The sequence below is a fragment of the Schistocerca serialis genome, chromosome 6 (genome assembly GCF_023864345.2).
Source record: "Schistocerca serialis cubense isolate TAMUIC-IGC-003099 chromosome 6, iqSchSeri2.2, whole genome shotgun sequence".
Lineage (NCBI taxonomy): Eukaryota > Metazoa > Arthropoda > Insecta > Orthoptera > Acrididae > Schistocerca > Schistocerca serialis.
The window spans coordinates 243,622,701-243,640,034 of record NC_064643.1 but is presented as its reverse complement, the minus strand read 5'-3'; the positions used below and the strand labels follow the sequence as shown (position 1 = coordinate 243,640,034).

The window sequence follows — 17,334 nt, the reverse complement described above, 5'->3', positions numbered from 1 at the left end:
TACTCAATATCTGGTGTTTACTAGAATAGATAGTGATACTTCTATGGTGACTAAACCATTGTTTTTTGTGGAGCACATAGAAGACAAATTTGGAGAAGTTGACTAATTGGGAAAATTGTACAAGGCTTCCTGTGCTCCACATTCTTCAGGCATGTGAATGAGTGGGTGACATACCAGTTACTACTGTACCATATAAATCTTTGAATATGGTGCAAGGAATTGAGCTAATCTTGAACATTGAAATGTATGTTTTGTCTAGCACATACAAAAAAGGCTCCCAGGATGACCACACAGGGGCAGTCATCTTAGCCTATCTGGGAAATGTCCTTCCAGAAAAAGTTAAATTTATGGTGTGACATGAAACTTTGCCCTGCCACCCATGACATTTATGCTTTGGCTGTATGTCATCCCACTGCAAGAAGAGCCAAAGTGCAGAAACTGCGGATGATGACTCCGTGAGGGTCATCCTTGTGAACAGCTTCTTTTGTGTAAGTGTCCTTAACTCTATCGTCCACATTCACCGATTTGTCCAGTATGTAAAAAAGCAAAGAAAATGCTACACTGTAAATCATTGACTGTCAGTTATTCAGTGAGGCAAGGAAAAATTATAAATGCCTGCATTCTCGTGACATTATGGCCAATTATGCAAAAGTTACTGCTTTCACCTCACAACCTCAATTTTTTTTTCACTCCAGATCTACCACTGCCATTTACTCTCATGGTTCACATGACATCACCTTTGTGATCTGCTACCCCTGCCAGTCCAGAGAAATAGCTTCCTCCTCCAGCATCAGTGGAGTTCAGGCAGACACAGCACTTTTGACACTTGTTCATATTTTAAGTAACAGAGAGACTGGTTGGTTGCCCACAACTTGATTTCAGGAGGAGTGGTTTACAGTATAGATATTAAACACACATACAAATAAATACAGTACTATTAGCTTTTGGAACAACAGGTTCCTATTTCAGTGCAGAAAAGAGGAAATATTTGGGGGAGTTTGGGGTGAGGGATAGATCATTCAGAATTCAGATGGAAAAAGGACCCCACCTTCAGGTGGAGATAGGAAGACAAACATGAAGGAAAAAGACATGAAAGAGAGGAGTAAATTATCTAATAGTTGCAAATGCCTCAAGATGTCCCCTATCAGCTGATCCATTTTTTAGTTTAACTGTGCCATATATTCCCCAACCCTCTGAGGTTACTGTGCCTTCTGTGAAAACTGTTCTGGTCTTGAGAGAGCATGCAGAGTGGTCTATACATGGGTCCACATGGATGATGTCACATGAGAAGTGATAGTAATGCGAGTGCAAATGATCACTCCCCTCCATCTTTCTCCTGATTGATGATTTCAGTGCATACCAACCTTAAGGGAGAGTATCACATCATCTGTTAGTGCCTTCTGATCGACCAAGTTTCAATTCATCTCAGTGGCACCCCTACCCACTAGTTCCACCCACAATACTATTTTGTTAGTTGCTCTTACAATTTCTTGGCTTAAAAAAAATGGTAATCCTTTCAATAGCAATCACTTTCTGATGACCCTGTTTTCCTTGTCGCCATCCAATGGACCAATTGTATACCTCTGCAGTCACCTTCATTGCCTCTGCATGAAATCGTATCAACAAGGTCATCAGAGATGCCTTTGCTGCAGTCGCCCACAATGCCGGTACTCTGCCCCACCCCTGCCCCCCTGCCCTTTTTATGGGCCTCTTCACCAGCAGCTGGTACCATAGTGGACCAAAGACATTGCAACTGCTATTCCAGACTGTTGAAGGCCCAGGCAACATCTCAAGTGACATCCTTCGCAGACCACCCTCATCATTTTTAAGTGTCTCTGTGCAAAGGCTTGCTACTTAATTAAAAGCAGTAAGAAGGAATGCTGGAAGCATTGCCTTCTCCTTGAGAACATTAACCTCTTCTTCCCAGGTGTTGGCTGAGTTCCATAGTCTGCTTTGTTACCAAAGATTGGCAACGTTTCGGAGATTGCTCCTACTGAACCATCGCTTATTCCTGAACCCCTTGCTGCCCACTTTGCGGTAATGTTAGCGTCCTCCTCTTACCTGGCTATCTTCCAAATGCATAAAAGGTTGTTTAGAAACTTGTCCTGCTTCCCCCTCCCGCTGCACTGCCATAGTCCTGTGTCTTGTAATGAACCTTCCACTGACTGGGAATTGCTTCAGGTTCTTAACATATATCATGATATTGCCCCCTGCACTAATTCAGTTTGTTATCAGATGATGTCACATATGAATGTGCCTAAGATTCCATCTACTCAGGGTCACAAATTGTATTTCCCTAAAAGCTGTTTTCCTGTCATGACAGAGAGACAGTGCGATCCACCCCAATCCTAAAAACCACCCTAAAACCCAATGCCCATCTAGAGCTAAAGACCAATTGGCCTCACAAGTGTATTCTGTAAACTGATTGAAAGAATGGAGTCCAATGATTATGCTGGGTTGTCCACATATTGGTAAAGTTTCCAGGAGGGGTGATTTACATCCGACCAGGGTTACTGCTCAGTTGCACCTTTGGCTTTGAAATCATTGAGACCAGTACATCGTCACTGTGGAGTAAGGATGGTCAGTAGCATCTTCCAGACTTGTTCTGTACACAGTCTCCACACTGAAGTTAGTTGGGAACTTCCCGCCAGCCAGGGTGGCTGAGGGGTTCCGGGCGCTACAGTCTGGAACCGCGCGACCGCTACGGTCGCAGGTTCGAATCCTGCCTCTGGCATGGATGTGTGTGATGTCCTTAGGTTAGTTAGGTTTAAGTAGTTCTAAGTTCTAGGGGACTGATGACCTCAGAAGTTAAGTCCCATAGTGCTCAGAGCCATTTGAACCATTTTTTGGGAACTTCCCTGTCCAGTTGTGATGGTACCGAATCTTGCTCACTTACACAGTCGCCATATGACATTTCCTTATCATCTGAATTATCCAATGCTTCTTTCATACATGGGGTGTAGGCCACCTAATATTTGTCTTCTGGTGGGTTTCCCGATTGGAATGTGCCTCAAAATGCTCTGCCAGAACTACCACCTGTTCCCATAGAGTGCGGTGCCCCTACATTCCTGTGCACTTCTTCTTTGTTAGTACTCATACTACAGAAGAGGTCTGATTTATTTCAAAGGCCTAAAGTTCTAGTCTTCATGTCATTTTGGTATTTATAACATTGTCAAGGCTTTCGTAGCCACTTGTTGAACAACTGCCTGTTGGCTTCTGTATTGAATTCTTTGGCTGATGTTTGTTTGATTTTTCTGAAGTTTCACCAGCACAAGTAACTGGTATTGTCAAAGCTTCGCCTTCCATTGATGGTAGTGGACTGAAGTTGAGCTTGTAGCCGGAGATTATTGGTCATTTCTACCATGGTTCTCCCCTTGCTGCCTACAACGGTAATTCGCTGCAGCATGGGAATCCAATATCCATTCGCCTTGAGACTTCCTTCTTTCTTGTTGAAGCTATTGTCATGTTTGTGTATTTCTATAGCTTATCTGAACAAGTGGAGTGATAGCTCCTCTTTACTGCAAAAATTTCCATGTTGGCGAGTTTTACTATGTGGTTGGTCTTACACAGTGTGTGCTCCACCATGGTTGATTTCTCCAACTGCACCAACCTGCAGTGCCTCTTGTGTCCAGTGATCCTGATGTTGATTGATAGTCCAGTCATTCCAACATAGACTTTTCAGCATGTACATGACATGTGGTGTATTCCTGACATTTCAAGTGGGTTTCTTTTTTCCTTTGCCGATCTCAGACGCTCTTTGATCTTCTGTCAGTTGTCTTTATGCTTTGTTTGTGCAGTATACGGCCAATTCTGCCCATCACTCTGGGAATGTATATCAGAAAGGCCATACCTGACATTTCTTTTTCCGATGTGTCACTTTACCGAGTGTTTGATTCTGTGACACTTCTTATATGTAACTGGTGGTGTACACATGGCTCCTTAGAATGCTTTCCGGGTGTTGCATGTCTTGTCTCAGGTGTTGTGGCTCACATATTCATCTTGCTTACATTTTTATCTTATTTATCATGCCTCTTTTCTGGGTCGGGTGGTGATTTGACAGTTTGCACAGGTGACTGACAGTGTGTGTTGCTTTCCAATACAGGCAGAGTCCCGTGTTTTCACCACACCTAATGACCAGTAAAGCTAGAAAGAGTAGTTGTTGGTCATTTTCTACCTCCATTGTAAATTTTACATTGGCATGGAAGCTGTTCACGGATTGTAGGAAGTCACCAAGCTGTTCCTCACCATGGCTCCACACAACAAAGATATTGTTGACGTATCTGTACCACACTGTAGGTTTACAAGGTGCCAGTCCAGCACATGTGCTTCAAATGTGCCATGAAGAAGTTGGTCACCACTGGAATAAGTGGTCTACCCATAGCAATGCCTTCCAACTGTTTGTAGAAGTAGCCATTCCACATGATATAGCTCCTGGTGAGACATGCTTGAAAGAGCTTGGCATTGTCTTGCGAGACAATGGAACCAATGTACTCCAGAGAGTCATGGAGTAGCATTTTGGTAAACAAAGAAATAACATCAAAGCTGGCCAGGATGTCACTTAGTCCAACTTATAGTTTCATCAGTTTCTCAATGAAATGTCCTGAGTTCTTTATGTATATGTCAGTCTTTCCCACAAACAGCTGGAGCAGAGGGGCCAAGAGTTTTGCCAGTTTGTGTCGTTAAACTAGGAGAGCTAACAGTTGGTCGTAATGGAATATTATACTTATGGATCTTTGGTAATCCATACAGCCAAGGTGGTAGGGTATCTGCACTGCACTGGTTCCTCTATGTGTCTGCTGAGAGAGAAGACGCCTTGATTTAACAATTCATATTCCATGTGATCTGCTGCGTTAGACCTGTGCTTAGTTTTTGGTATGTCGTTGGATCTGATAGGGTTTGGATCTTCTGCTCATAATCTTCGGTCTTCATTAAGATGGTCACATGTGATAGTAACTCGCATCTGACTGGGAGTTTTCTCCGTGAAATACTTTTCGAGTTAATTGTGTATAACCTTATTAAAATTGTTTCTAGCAGCTTTATGAAGTGGCCTATAAACTTCTGTACTACAAGCTTGTGTATTTCATGGTCCACTGTTGTGACATAGCATTCATAAAGCTATTCAACACAATAATGGTTAGTCTGAGGGGCCTGAGACTCAACTGTACTTTTTGCATATATAGCCTCCCTTCCCCTTCCTTTGTATTGATTGTGCAGTAGTGCAACATAAGCTTGATCCAACAAGATGAATCCATTCAATTTCAGAGATTTCCATGTGATATTTTGATACGCACAAGAAGCAGATAGAAATTCCATCTACCTTTCCATATTCCTGAATGGATATGAGTTGTTCATCTTTTCTATTTGTAAGGCTTCTCATGTTTTGATGGAAGGTAGTAAATACATTTTCTTTAACATGATGATGCTGGTTTGTACCACCGGTAGCTCATGCCAGATCCTCCTATCAGGCAGTGTGTATCACTCAGGGCTCACACTAGCCCTCCCATCAGGTGGCATGTACCACCAGTGGTTCACACTCGGCTCCACCAATTATGCTACCAACAGTACATTAACATATGATGTATTACCTATCAGGTAGGTGCAGTTAACAGCTGTGAACACAATTTTGTCTAGCCATTCAACGAGACAGCTTTCTCAACAAATGAGATTTTGTATAATTTGTGATTAATTTAGTGTAAGATTATTTTATATGATCTCTGGTTATTTTAAAAGAATGGGCTTATGTCACTTTCATAAAAAAGGTCGGTAATTAAAATAGTAGCCTAGAGCATTCGAATACAACTGCCACCCCATGGTGAGAAACAGGAAAAGCAGTGCTAATGATGAAGAAAAGTATGGGTATGTTTGCTACCCTACAGGGGAGTCAATTCTCAGCAATGGCATGAACATGTTAATGTGCTTGGCTTTGTCCTAGCTGCAGTATTTTATTGCATGTTTGTCTGTTTGAACTATGACTATATTTCTTCTGCAGATCTGTTTTTTTAATGAATTTAGCCTAGAAAAGGCCAATTGAACTTGGAGCTAACCATTCATCATCTCTTGTATTCCTTTCCCCTGTTTTAGTCAAATGCTGCCTAATACTTCTTCCTTTGAAACTCTCATCAACCTCTGGTCCTTTCAGTTTATGCAGTGTTCTGCAGTATTCATGGATATCATGCAATGGTTTTTAGCTTACAAGGGCTATCTACAGACAATAACTGGCTGTCATCACCAAAAATGATAGAATGCTGATGTATCACTTCACACAGAGCGTATGGTGCAAAAACAGGTAACACTTCATCATTTAGTACACAAAAGTTTAAATGTTTACCTGTCATAAATCGGTACTTCATAAATAATTAGAATTACGCAAGACTGCAGAGATGCTCGAAATTTCAATTACAATGATAGATACAATAAAACAATAAAAAATACATGTGTACCAGAACACTAGAGAATAACTTTGAAAAATGTGAGGTGCATCCAGAAAGTGAGTTTCCACATTTTTTTAAAAATGTAGTTACATGAAAAACTTTGTTGACAACATGTACGGCAATGTTTGAGCTATTTTTCGACATGTTTTGTGCATTAGGGAACCTTATCAATGCCCGAACCTCATAGGCAGCGGGAGAATGAGTAAGACACACCGTTTTGGGGCACTATTGCTGCGGCACTGGCACTAGGTGGGACCTGTCTGACTGGCATTTGATTGTCATGTTGTAGATGTGTGTGTATGTGCAATTTTCCTGGCTGACTAAGCCTACTTTAAAGGAAACAACATTGGGAAATTTACTTTCTGGGTGCACCTAATACATTCCATATGGGAATGATGCAAAAACGAGATAGACGTTATCTGACAGTTGCACCGTGGTTGGTATATATAAGGTAAACTGTAAATCAGTGAGTATGAAAACTTGTGCTTTATTACATGGAAGTAAGAACACATGATTAAAATAAAATAAATAACAGTTTGTAATACCTTGACAATCACAATTAAATATATATGAGACGAAAAGGATTAATTGAATGAAACAATTAGTGCGGGGGAAAAAATGGAGAAATGAGAGGCTTAGCTGAAGTTTAGCAGAGGGTAAATGTTAACAGAGTTTGATCATTTAATATTATATTTGATCTTTGTTGCAGATATTAGTTAGTCTCCAGGGCTTCCAACAGATTTAGCTGTCTTCCTTAGTTTTGTCAAGTGGAGGAAACGGGACTGTGGCAGGTTGTTGTGACTGTCACTCAGTGTTCAGGGGTTTTCAGTGATAAATATGAAATTATGCTACCAAGTGTGGGTAGAAGAATCCATTGACATTACTGGAAACATTCTTGATACTGCCCTCCTTTGGCAATATGTGTGAAATGAATTCTGTAATGCATGGTTTTGCTAAAGGTGATAAATTTGTTACATCATATCCAGTAATGAAATGACACATTGTTTGCGTGCTTCATAAATTAGCAATAATATGCTATCCAATGAACAGTCATTTTCTCTGATTAGTATCCTACAGTTTTTGTATGTAATTCTGTGATTACTGCTTATGTGATTTTATATGTGTGATACTGCATTATTTTAATTCAGTACATTTCTACAGATCACCCCGATCAATATGTGTTTTGAATCGCATTGTTAACGTGAAAGGCATACTGTGAAATATGGTTGCTGTCGTCCACACCTACTGTTGTTGCTGAACAAAGACATTAGTTTTGTTTGAAAGTAAGTCAGCATATATCATATTTTCAAACTTAATGTTGAGTTTGAATTTATGTGACAGTCTAATTGTTATTCATGCTGTTTGTAATCTGCTTTCAATGAATAAACCAAATGCTGATGTTGTTCTGAGCTTCTGTTTCAAATTATGTCTGCATACTGTTACTGTTTCCTGATGGCATATCCACCCCAGTGTAAATTTTGTACTCTCATGAGCAGTATGGAAAAGCACATGTTAGCTAATGAAGAATCCTGTGAACCTGAACAAGTATTCAAGAACTGAATTCTAACAAGTGCTCTATTTGTTGCACACTAACATGTGTTTAACTTTATTGCCACCCAGCTGCCTTCTGGGAACAATAACGAAGATACTGATGTTTTCAAATGCTACACTCATCCCAACAACTGTTTAATATCTGTGACTGAACAATCAATACATTCTCATTAGCAGTTGCGGAAATGCATATTGGCTAAGTCAGAACACTGCAAACCTGAGCTAGCCTACTAGAAGCAAAGGGCTTCTGATAACCCAACACAAGCAACAGCACAGAAATGGTCTGTGAATTGTAACAAAATGCTTAATGCTTTAGATATTAGGTAATGAGTTTTTTTGTGAAATTGGAAGACAGGCTTTGGATAAGTTTTCACCATTTTTAATTCAGACACATTTGGAAAGTATAATGTGGAAAATAGGAAGCTTCTAGTATAAACATCTAGCTTCCAGATAATTGCATTGCTGTTACAAGCCAACTTTTCTGGAGGTTACCATATTAAAACTTAGATTTACAACACCCTGATTTCAGTAAAGAAGTAAATATTGGATGAGTTTAAATGCTTCAAATGGCTCTTAGCACTATGCGACTTAACTTCTGAGGTCATCAGTCCCCTTAAACCTAACGAACCTAAGGACATCACACACATGCATGCCCGAGGCAGGATTCGAACCTGCGACTGTAGCAGTCACACGGTTCCAGACTGAAGCATCTAGAACCAATGAGTTTAAACATCCAGGAATGGAAGGAAGAATTGCAGTTGGAAGATATCATGAATGTTAATAGTATAAACGTAAAATTTTCCCATGCTCATCTTTCTTTACATTTTTGGCTAAGATAGTGGTGTAGAACAGATTTCTCAACTCGCTTGTTAAGATGAAAGTGGCAAAAATATGTGCCTGTAAGTGCACCTGTAGTGTTGGCCTTGCTGTAAAACCCATCATTTCCAAATGATAAAAAATAATAGGATTTTAACATCCCTCAGCACTGGCAGATAAAAAGAAGTCAAAGAATGTAGTCCCAAGCATAAAAACATCCTTTTCACTATCACACGAATAACAGATTATAGAGATCAGAAGGCATAAATGTCAGTAAAAGCCATATGGATTGTATCACAAGTCAGTAGATTATCCGTTTACAGGGCATGAAAGAATGAGTCTTTACAGAGCATGAAAGAATGAGTCAAAAAATAAGGACTATTTTCAAGGAAGTAGAAAGAAACATTATTTCCAGTTGTTGACTCATTATTTCAAAGCTTGGTCAGTCTTCTTTTTGCCATGTATTTCCCATTTTGGTTGATGCATTTTTGTAGGCAATGACAGATTTTGTATGCCTACATCATACATGCTTATCACTATGTTGTTGAGAAGCATTGGACCTCATCTTTCACCTTGTCATTGTTGTTAAAGTGCATTCCAGCCAAATATTCCATGAACCTAGGAAACACAAGGTAATCACTGGATATCTAGTCCCGACTTCAACTTTAGGATTGATGGGTATTATTTCACCCAAAATATTTCTAGAGAATGACAGGTTTGACTGGTGATGGGATAAATGTTTTTGCAGAGAAGGCTTAAATAATTATTCAACATTCTTTTTCTATGGTGCTGAATTGTCTGTTTGAGCTCTTTAGGTGTCTCAGTCAGCATATTTTGCATTTCAAAGAGCCATGAAGTTGACTAACAATACATGCTTTCAGTCTCAAAACACAGTTTCTATGGCTTTGCGAGCAGACTGTCTTTGTATGAATTTTTGAAGCTTGAAGGAAGAGAAATGTTACCACTCACATGATTAGTCTCAGATGTGGAATGAAAGGCCATAATTTCATCACTTGTAACAATCAAATCGAAGAAGTTGTCCTCTTCATCTACATAGCATCAAAGTAATTCTAGATAAGAGACAACACATGACTGTTGGTGATCTGGTGTGAGCATTAGTGGAACCCATCATCAGCACAACCACCAATATTTTAATTTTTCTTCTTAATTCGTATGAATTCTGCTCCAGGAAACCGAAGGAATCAAAATGCAGTGATCACTAAGAGTGATCCTCTAATCTTGATGAATGGTTCATTCAGCCTCTGTGACCTATAACCAGAAATGGATTGTCTCCTGCTTCTTTCAACATCATTAATTTTAATGTGGCTGTCCATAAACTCCCTATACATGTCATCATTTTTGACATCAATGATCTGGAATGGCTGTCTACCCAATTCCTTAAGTGACAGTGAATTCTGATTTTAAACACCCTTTGAATTTTTTTTAAAAAAAAGAAAAGAAAAAAAAGGCTATGCACACTTTGCACATGACCGTAACTGCAAGTGGAAACTCTATTACAAGTGGCTGCCAAGCTGTACATTCCAGGGGACCTATCCATTGGGATTATCCTTGTATCAATTGATATCAGTCTGAGGGAACGAACAAGCACTTCTGCAAGCACTTCTACCATGCTGTCGCAAACTCTCACCTCATTGGAAAGATGGAATAGAATGAGGAAATCCTCTCTTGCAATACAAATTCCCTGTGCCATTGGATCAGAATGTTATTCAGAATTCATATGGAGTACTTGAACACCTGGCATAGAAAAGACTTAAACATTCTGATACACCTGTGCTAGTGAGTTCTATCATCTGCAGAAAGTATGATCTTAGCAGGGAGAAGTAGATCAGGTAGGGAATCTATTCTTACCAATAATGTAACTTAACACTGTCCTCTAAGTGGAATCTATCTTTTACACAGTCTGAGGTTTGTGACACAACACTTGTGCTGATATATCATGGGAAGACAAAGAGAAATTATTCTCTTCCTTTTATTGGGTGATGAACAATTTACCACTCCAAAGAGTGATGTCATTTTAGTTTCACTCCTTGAAATTGGGAAAGACAGCACATTTTCATGTAGTAATCAAATTGTTTCTGTAACTAGTTGCATAGGAAAGACCCTGATGTAAGCAGTCTTCTGCTGCTTTGCCTGAGTGTTAGAATGTAGGGGAGTACTTATGGTAGTTGGTTTCAGCATGAGGCTGGAAAAACTCATCTATCATTAATAACTGGAGTCTCATAAAAAGTAGGTGTCTTTTTCAATCTTGATAAGGACTGGGAAACTACTTGGAACCATAAGAATCTCACACATAATGCATAGGGCTTGAAGGTTTTTGTTTTCTTCCATTTTTATAAGGTCCAATTTCTGACAGTGTCCTAAATAATGATTAAATAATGTGTTATCATTTTCAAAAAGAGAATGATGTTTCTCATGGCAGTGTTAGATGTGTGACTATTTAAGTTACTGCATTTAACAGTAGGCTATAGCATCTGTCATAAGTAGGCCAGTTCAGTTATCCATATTTGTGTATAGCTTTTCTGTTTTCAGATCTTCTTCCAGCCTCTCAACTACTAGGAAAGAGATGATTACTGGGAGATGCTGGAACAAACTGGTTTCAAATGCTTGTCCTCCAAGAAGCACACACATATGTGTGTGAATATCATACCAAGTCATAATGTAAGAAGCTCTACTGGAGAAACCACCATTTCAGTGGCCCTTCTCTGGGTTTTCAGGTTTCTTGAGAAAAGTTTTTTACATTACGATCTGAGATGATACTCAGAAAACTTGTATGTCAGCTTTCTTCGATACTTTCTGCATTTATACATGTGACCGTCTTTTAGGGAAGAAATTTCTCACCTGCGTCCCAAATGCCTGTTAACAATAATGGAAATTCCTGGGTGTATCTGCTTCCATTACAGTAGATATATCAAGCAGAGGAAAGGCATAGAGAAATATCACAAATCTGTTGCTACTACAGAGGTGGCCTTATGAATCATTCTGCTTAGTGGATGGTTGTGTTGAAATACAGTGAAATGAACAAGCTAATAATAAAGTAGCTGAGCATTCCTGTGAGAAGACGATATAATACTTAATGCCATTATCACAGGCTTATCTCGATGTTAAGCCAGAGAGTTATGTGCAAGATGGGAGGCCTGAAATGAGGAAACTAATGAAAAATGTATTATTTTTTTAAAGTTTGGTATTTTAAATCACAGTTTTTGTGTAAAATTTTAGTACAGTTGCAATGAACCCACTGTCAGGTGTCTTAATAACTTTATCATTATCACAGAAGATGACTTTATCAGTATTAATGATTTAACAGTTATCCGTGAATCTTAGGTCTAAATTATCTTCTTATGCTACTCTGTCACACATGAGAAGTATTTACCCAAACAACAGACATTTTACTTATGAGCTAAGACAATGGTAGCTTGCAGTTGATTTTCTTATTGTTGCATGGAATGATGGTTATTCACGTGAAGGTCCTTCTAATCAGTTGTTTGTGTTACTTCAATGTTTCCACTTGAAATTTATTGACACTCTTGCAGCACTGAGATCTGCCTCTCTCTTGTTGGTTTCTTTCTCCATTTCTTGGTCCATATCCATCTGACAACTTCCATGGCAACAAATCAGTGAACAATGCCAATTTATATGCAATGTCACATTGTTTATAGTGGAAACCACTATGAAACATGTTGTCAGTGGATTCAGTTGTTGCTTATCTCTGCAGTAAGAAGTAGAATAGATTAACACACACACACACACACACACACACACACACACACACACACCTGATCACCACGTGTCTGGGCACTAAGGCCCGACTGTCGTGAGCAGTGATTTCAGTTGGTGTGGGTAGTGGCGATACAGAACAAGTGTCAGGTATGGAGGGTGAGGGGTAGTAGAATAGGTGTGAGGGAAAATGCTGTAGTGCTGCTTGTGGGAGTGTGCAGTGATATGGTGGGGACAGGATCGTGAGTTGCTAAGTGCATTGTTGGATGGCTGTGCTGGTTGAGGGAGGAGAGGGTGGAGAGGAAAAAAACAGAAGGTGAAAGGACTATCCAGGTGCGGTGGGAGGGATAGCAGGTGTGTGTTAGGCTGGAGTAGAAGCAGGAAAGGGCATGGAGGCAGCTGGGGACAGGGCCTGGTGAAAGCTGAGGCCAGGGGTTATGGGAATGAAGGCTATGTTGTAGATAGAATTCCTACATGTGTAGCTTAGAAAAGCTGGTTTTGGAGCGAAGAATCCAGATGGCATAGGCTTTGAAGCGGCCACTGAAGTCAAGCACACTGTGATTTGTGGCATGCTCGGCAGCTGTGTGGTTGCACTGTCTCTTGCTCACAAATGGATAGACAGCTTGTTAGTCATCATGCTCATGTATAGTACTGCTCAATGGTTGCAGCTGAGTTGACAGACAACATCTCTGCTATCACAGTTAACCCTGCCTTTGATGTGGTAGGAGATGCCTTGACTCAACTGAATTAGGTAGTGAAGTGAGGTTGTAGGGCACAGGTCATGTATCTCGGTCTATTACATGAATTGAGCCATCGGGCATGGAGTTGGGAATAGGGATGAAATAGTGATGGACAAGTATATTGAATAGGTAGTGTGGGCAGCAGAATACGATTGTGGCAATGGTGGGGAGAACATGTCTCATTTCAGGACATGACAAGAGGTAGGAATACCCCTGTGTGGAACACGATTCAGTTCCTCCAGTCCTGAGGGTACTAAGTCATGAGAGGGACACTCCTTGGGCCATTTGTGGGGGATGGTAAGTGACTGGAGACAAGGTGCGGAGGATCTGTTTGTGGACAAGGTGAAGACGTCCTCAATGATACCTTCGACATATTTGGAGAATGACTGCTTCTTACTGCAGATATGATGGCCACCAGTGGTAGGCTGTATGGGAGGGCTTGGGATATGGAGTGGATGGCAGCTGTTGAAATGAAGTTATTATTGGTTGGTGGTAGGTTTGATGTGGACAGAGGTACTGATGTGGCCGTCAGTGAGGTGGAGGTCAACATTAAGGTAGGTGGCTTGTTGGGCTGAGGAGGCCAGATGAGGCCAATAGGGAGGAGAGGTATTGAGGTACTGGAGAAGTGTGTCACCTTTATTCCAGAGGATGAAGATGTCATCATTGACTCTGAAGCAGGTGATAGGATTTGAGATTCTGTATGACTAAAAGGATACCTCTAAATAGCTCACAAGTAGGATAGAATAGGATGGTGCCATGTGGATGCCCATGGTTGTCCCACATACTTGTTTGTATGTGACACCTTCAAAGGAGAAGGACTTGTGGGTGAGGATATAGTTGGTCATGTTGACCAGGAATGGGTTGTAAGTTTGGAGACAGTCTGCTGATGGGCAGCAAGGTCATTGAAGTATGATGATGCTAGTGTAGGGGAAGGTGACACTGAAAATGACAAGCAGGGCACTGGATGGTAATACCTGTAATGCTGCCTACGTCACCTAAGTGTTGAAAACATACTATAGTGCAGCAGTTGTCCATTAATACTCTTAAGGAAAAGATACTTACCAGGAATCATTGGACTCGCTAGGCACATTCTAGGGGGCACTTTCTTCAGTACAAAAAATTATGGTTTCATAACTACCTTGTAGTTAAGGATGATAAACCGTATGTTTTCTGTGCATGAGCATGGTAGGTGTTCCAACTACACACATCAAAAAAAGTTTTGCATCACCTCAGTTCTGAGAGTTCCGGAACCTATACAGAAAGTTGGAATAGAGATAAACATAAACATCATTTCCACCCTTTTTATTCCTCATGAAAACCACGCACTGCATATTGTACCACCATACAGCAAGACCTTCAGAGATGGTGGCCCAGATTTCTGTACACACCAGTACATCTAATACCCAGTAGCATGTCCTCTTGCATTGATGCATGCCTGTATTCATTGTGGCATACTATCCACAAGTCCAAGAAGGCACTGTTGGTCCAGATTGTCCCACTCCTCAGTGGTGATTCAGCATACATCCCTCAGAGTGGTTGGTGGGTCACGTCATCCATAAACAGCCCTTTTCAATCTATCCCAGGCATGTTCGATTGGGTTTATGCCTGGAGAACATGCTGGCTACTCTAGTCGAGCAATGTCGTTCTCCTGGAGGAAGTCATTCACAATATGTGCATGATGGGGGTGCGAATTGTCATCCATGAAGACGAATGCCTCGCCAATATCCTGTCGATATGGTTACACTATCAGTCGGAGGATGGCATTCACATATCATACAGCCGTTACAGTGCCTTCCATGACCACCAGCGGCATACGTCGGCCCCACATAATGCCACCCCAAAACAACAGGGAACCTCCACCTTGCTGCCCTTGCTGGACAGTGTGTCTAAGGCATTCAGCCTGACTGGGTTGCCTCCAAACAAGCATCTGTCAATTGTCTGGTTGAAGGCATATGTGACACTCATCGGCGAAGAGAATGTGATGCCAAGCCTGAGCGGTCCACTTGGCGTGTTGTTGGGCCCATCTGGACCATACTGCATGTTGTCGTGGTTGCAAAGCTGGACCTCGCCATGGATGTCGGGAGTGAAGTTGCGCATCATGCAGCCTATTGCACACAGTATGAGCCATAAAAAGATGTCTTGTGGCTGCATGAAAAGCATTATTCAACATGGTGGTGTTGCTATCGGGGTTCCTCCGAGCCATAATCCGTAGGTAGCAGTCATCCACTACAGTAGTAGCCCATGGGCGGCCTGAGCGAGGCATGTCACTGACAGTTTCTGTCTCTCTGTATCTCCTCCACATCCGAACATCATTGCTTTGGTTCACTCCAAGACGACTGGACACTTCCCTTGTTGAGAACCCTTCCTGGCACAAAGTAACAATTCGGACGTGATCGAATCGCGGTATTGACCGTCTACTACAGACAACATGAGCCATGTACCTCCTTCCTGGTGGAATGACTGGAACTGATTGGCTGTCGAACTCCCTCTGTCTAATAGGTGTGGCTCATGCATGTTTGTTTATATATTTGGATGGATTTAGTGACATCTCTGAACAGTCAAAAGGAATGTGATGCAATATTCACAGTCAACGTCTATCTTCTGAAGTTCTGGGAACCAAGGTGATGCAAAAATTTTTTTGATGTGTTTATTAACCAAATAGGAACTGTGTCCCATCTCACAGGTAATAGAGTCCCAGTATAATTGTGTATGCAGTTGGTATTGCTCTGCGCCACTGTCTCCTGTATAGCGCATTTCCATGTCTATGCACTCTTACAGCCCCATTTCTTGTGTTTCACATGAATTAATGCAGTGTTTAAGACACTGATCTCATGTTTGTGTGGAATTGTGATTAAATCAGTGTCTCATATTCTCGATTTGTGTTTCCTGTGATTTCGCTGCAATACCTTATGTGACCAAAGAGGCGATTCCTTGAGTAATGTCACACCATATAATGAGAGTGATAGAAAAGTAAAATACAAGTTGTTGTAGGTTTACATCATCATCGTCATCCACAGTTTGTGTGAAATAAAAAGCAACAGTTATAACATGTGTAACTAGAAAGCAAAAGTCAAAACATTGAAACAAGTGGAACTTAGAAGCAAATGATGCGAGTTGTTGGTGAGGAATGCATGTCTTAGAATTGCAACAGTTTTATATTGTACCTGAGAAATTTTTCAATATTATGAGAAAGAAAGTTGCTACTCACCATATAGCGGAGATGCTAAGTCGCAGATAGGCACAACAAAAAGACTCTCACAATTAAAGCTTTCAGCCATTAAGGTCTTCGTCAACAATACACACACACACATGAGTGGATGATGAGAGTAGTGGTGGTGGTGGGGGGGGGGGGGGGGTAAGGAGAAGGTTGGGGCGGGGAAGGGGAGGGATAGTATGATGGGGGTGGCGGACAGTGAAGTGCTGCTGGCTGGACGGAGGGCAGGGGAGTGATTGGGAGGGAGGGGGGAAGAAGTAGCGGAAAATGAGAGAAATAAAAAGACTGGGTGTGGTGGTTGAATGACAGATGTGTAGTGCTGGAATGGTAACAGGGAAGGGGGTGGATGGGTGAGGACAGTGACTGACTAAGGTTGAGGGCAGGAGGGTTATGAGAACGTAGGATGTATTGCAGGGAAATTTCCCACTTGTGCAGTTCAGAAAAGCTGGTGTTAGTAGGAAGGGTCCATATGGCACAGGCTGTGAAGCAGTCATTGAAATGAAGGATATCATGTTTGGCAGCGTGTTAAGCAACAGGTTGGCCCACTTGTTTCTTAGCCACAGTTTGTCGGTGACCATTCATGTGGACAGATAGCTTGTTGGTTGTCATGCCTACATAGAATACAGCACAGTGGTTGCAGCTTAGCTTGTAAATCACAAGACTGGTTTCACAGGTAGCACCACCTGTGATGGAATAAGTGATGTCAGTGACCGGAATGGAGTAAGTGGTGGTGGGAGGATGTATGGGACAGGTCTTGCATCTAGGTTATTACAGGGGTATGAACCATGAAGTAAGGGATTGGGAGCAGGGGTTGTGGAAGGATTGACGAGTATATTGTGTAGATTCG

General features: G+C 41.2%; 1 protein-coding gene and 1 long non-coding RNA gene across 2 annotated transcripts in view; one reads left to right on the top strand and one right to left on the bottom strand.

Annotated features, from left to right (window-relative positions):
• LOC126484534 (neuferricin) overlaps positions 1 to 17,334 on the top strand; it is a 57,113-nt gene that overhangs the window by 9,652 nt on the left and 30,127 nt on the right. The gene's annotated exons all lie outside the window — the stretch shown is intronic.
• LOC126484535 (uncharacterized) overlaps positions 12,174 to 17,334 on the bottom strand; it is a 48,558-nt gene continuing 43,397 nt past the window's right edge. The window contains exon 3 of the long non-coding RNA XR_007587871.1: positions 12,174 to 12,525. This is a non-coding gene — a long non-coding RNA (uncharacterized LOC126484535). The remainder of the gene's footprint in view (positions 12,526 to 17,334) is intronic.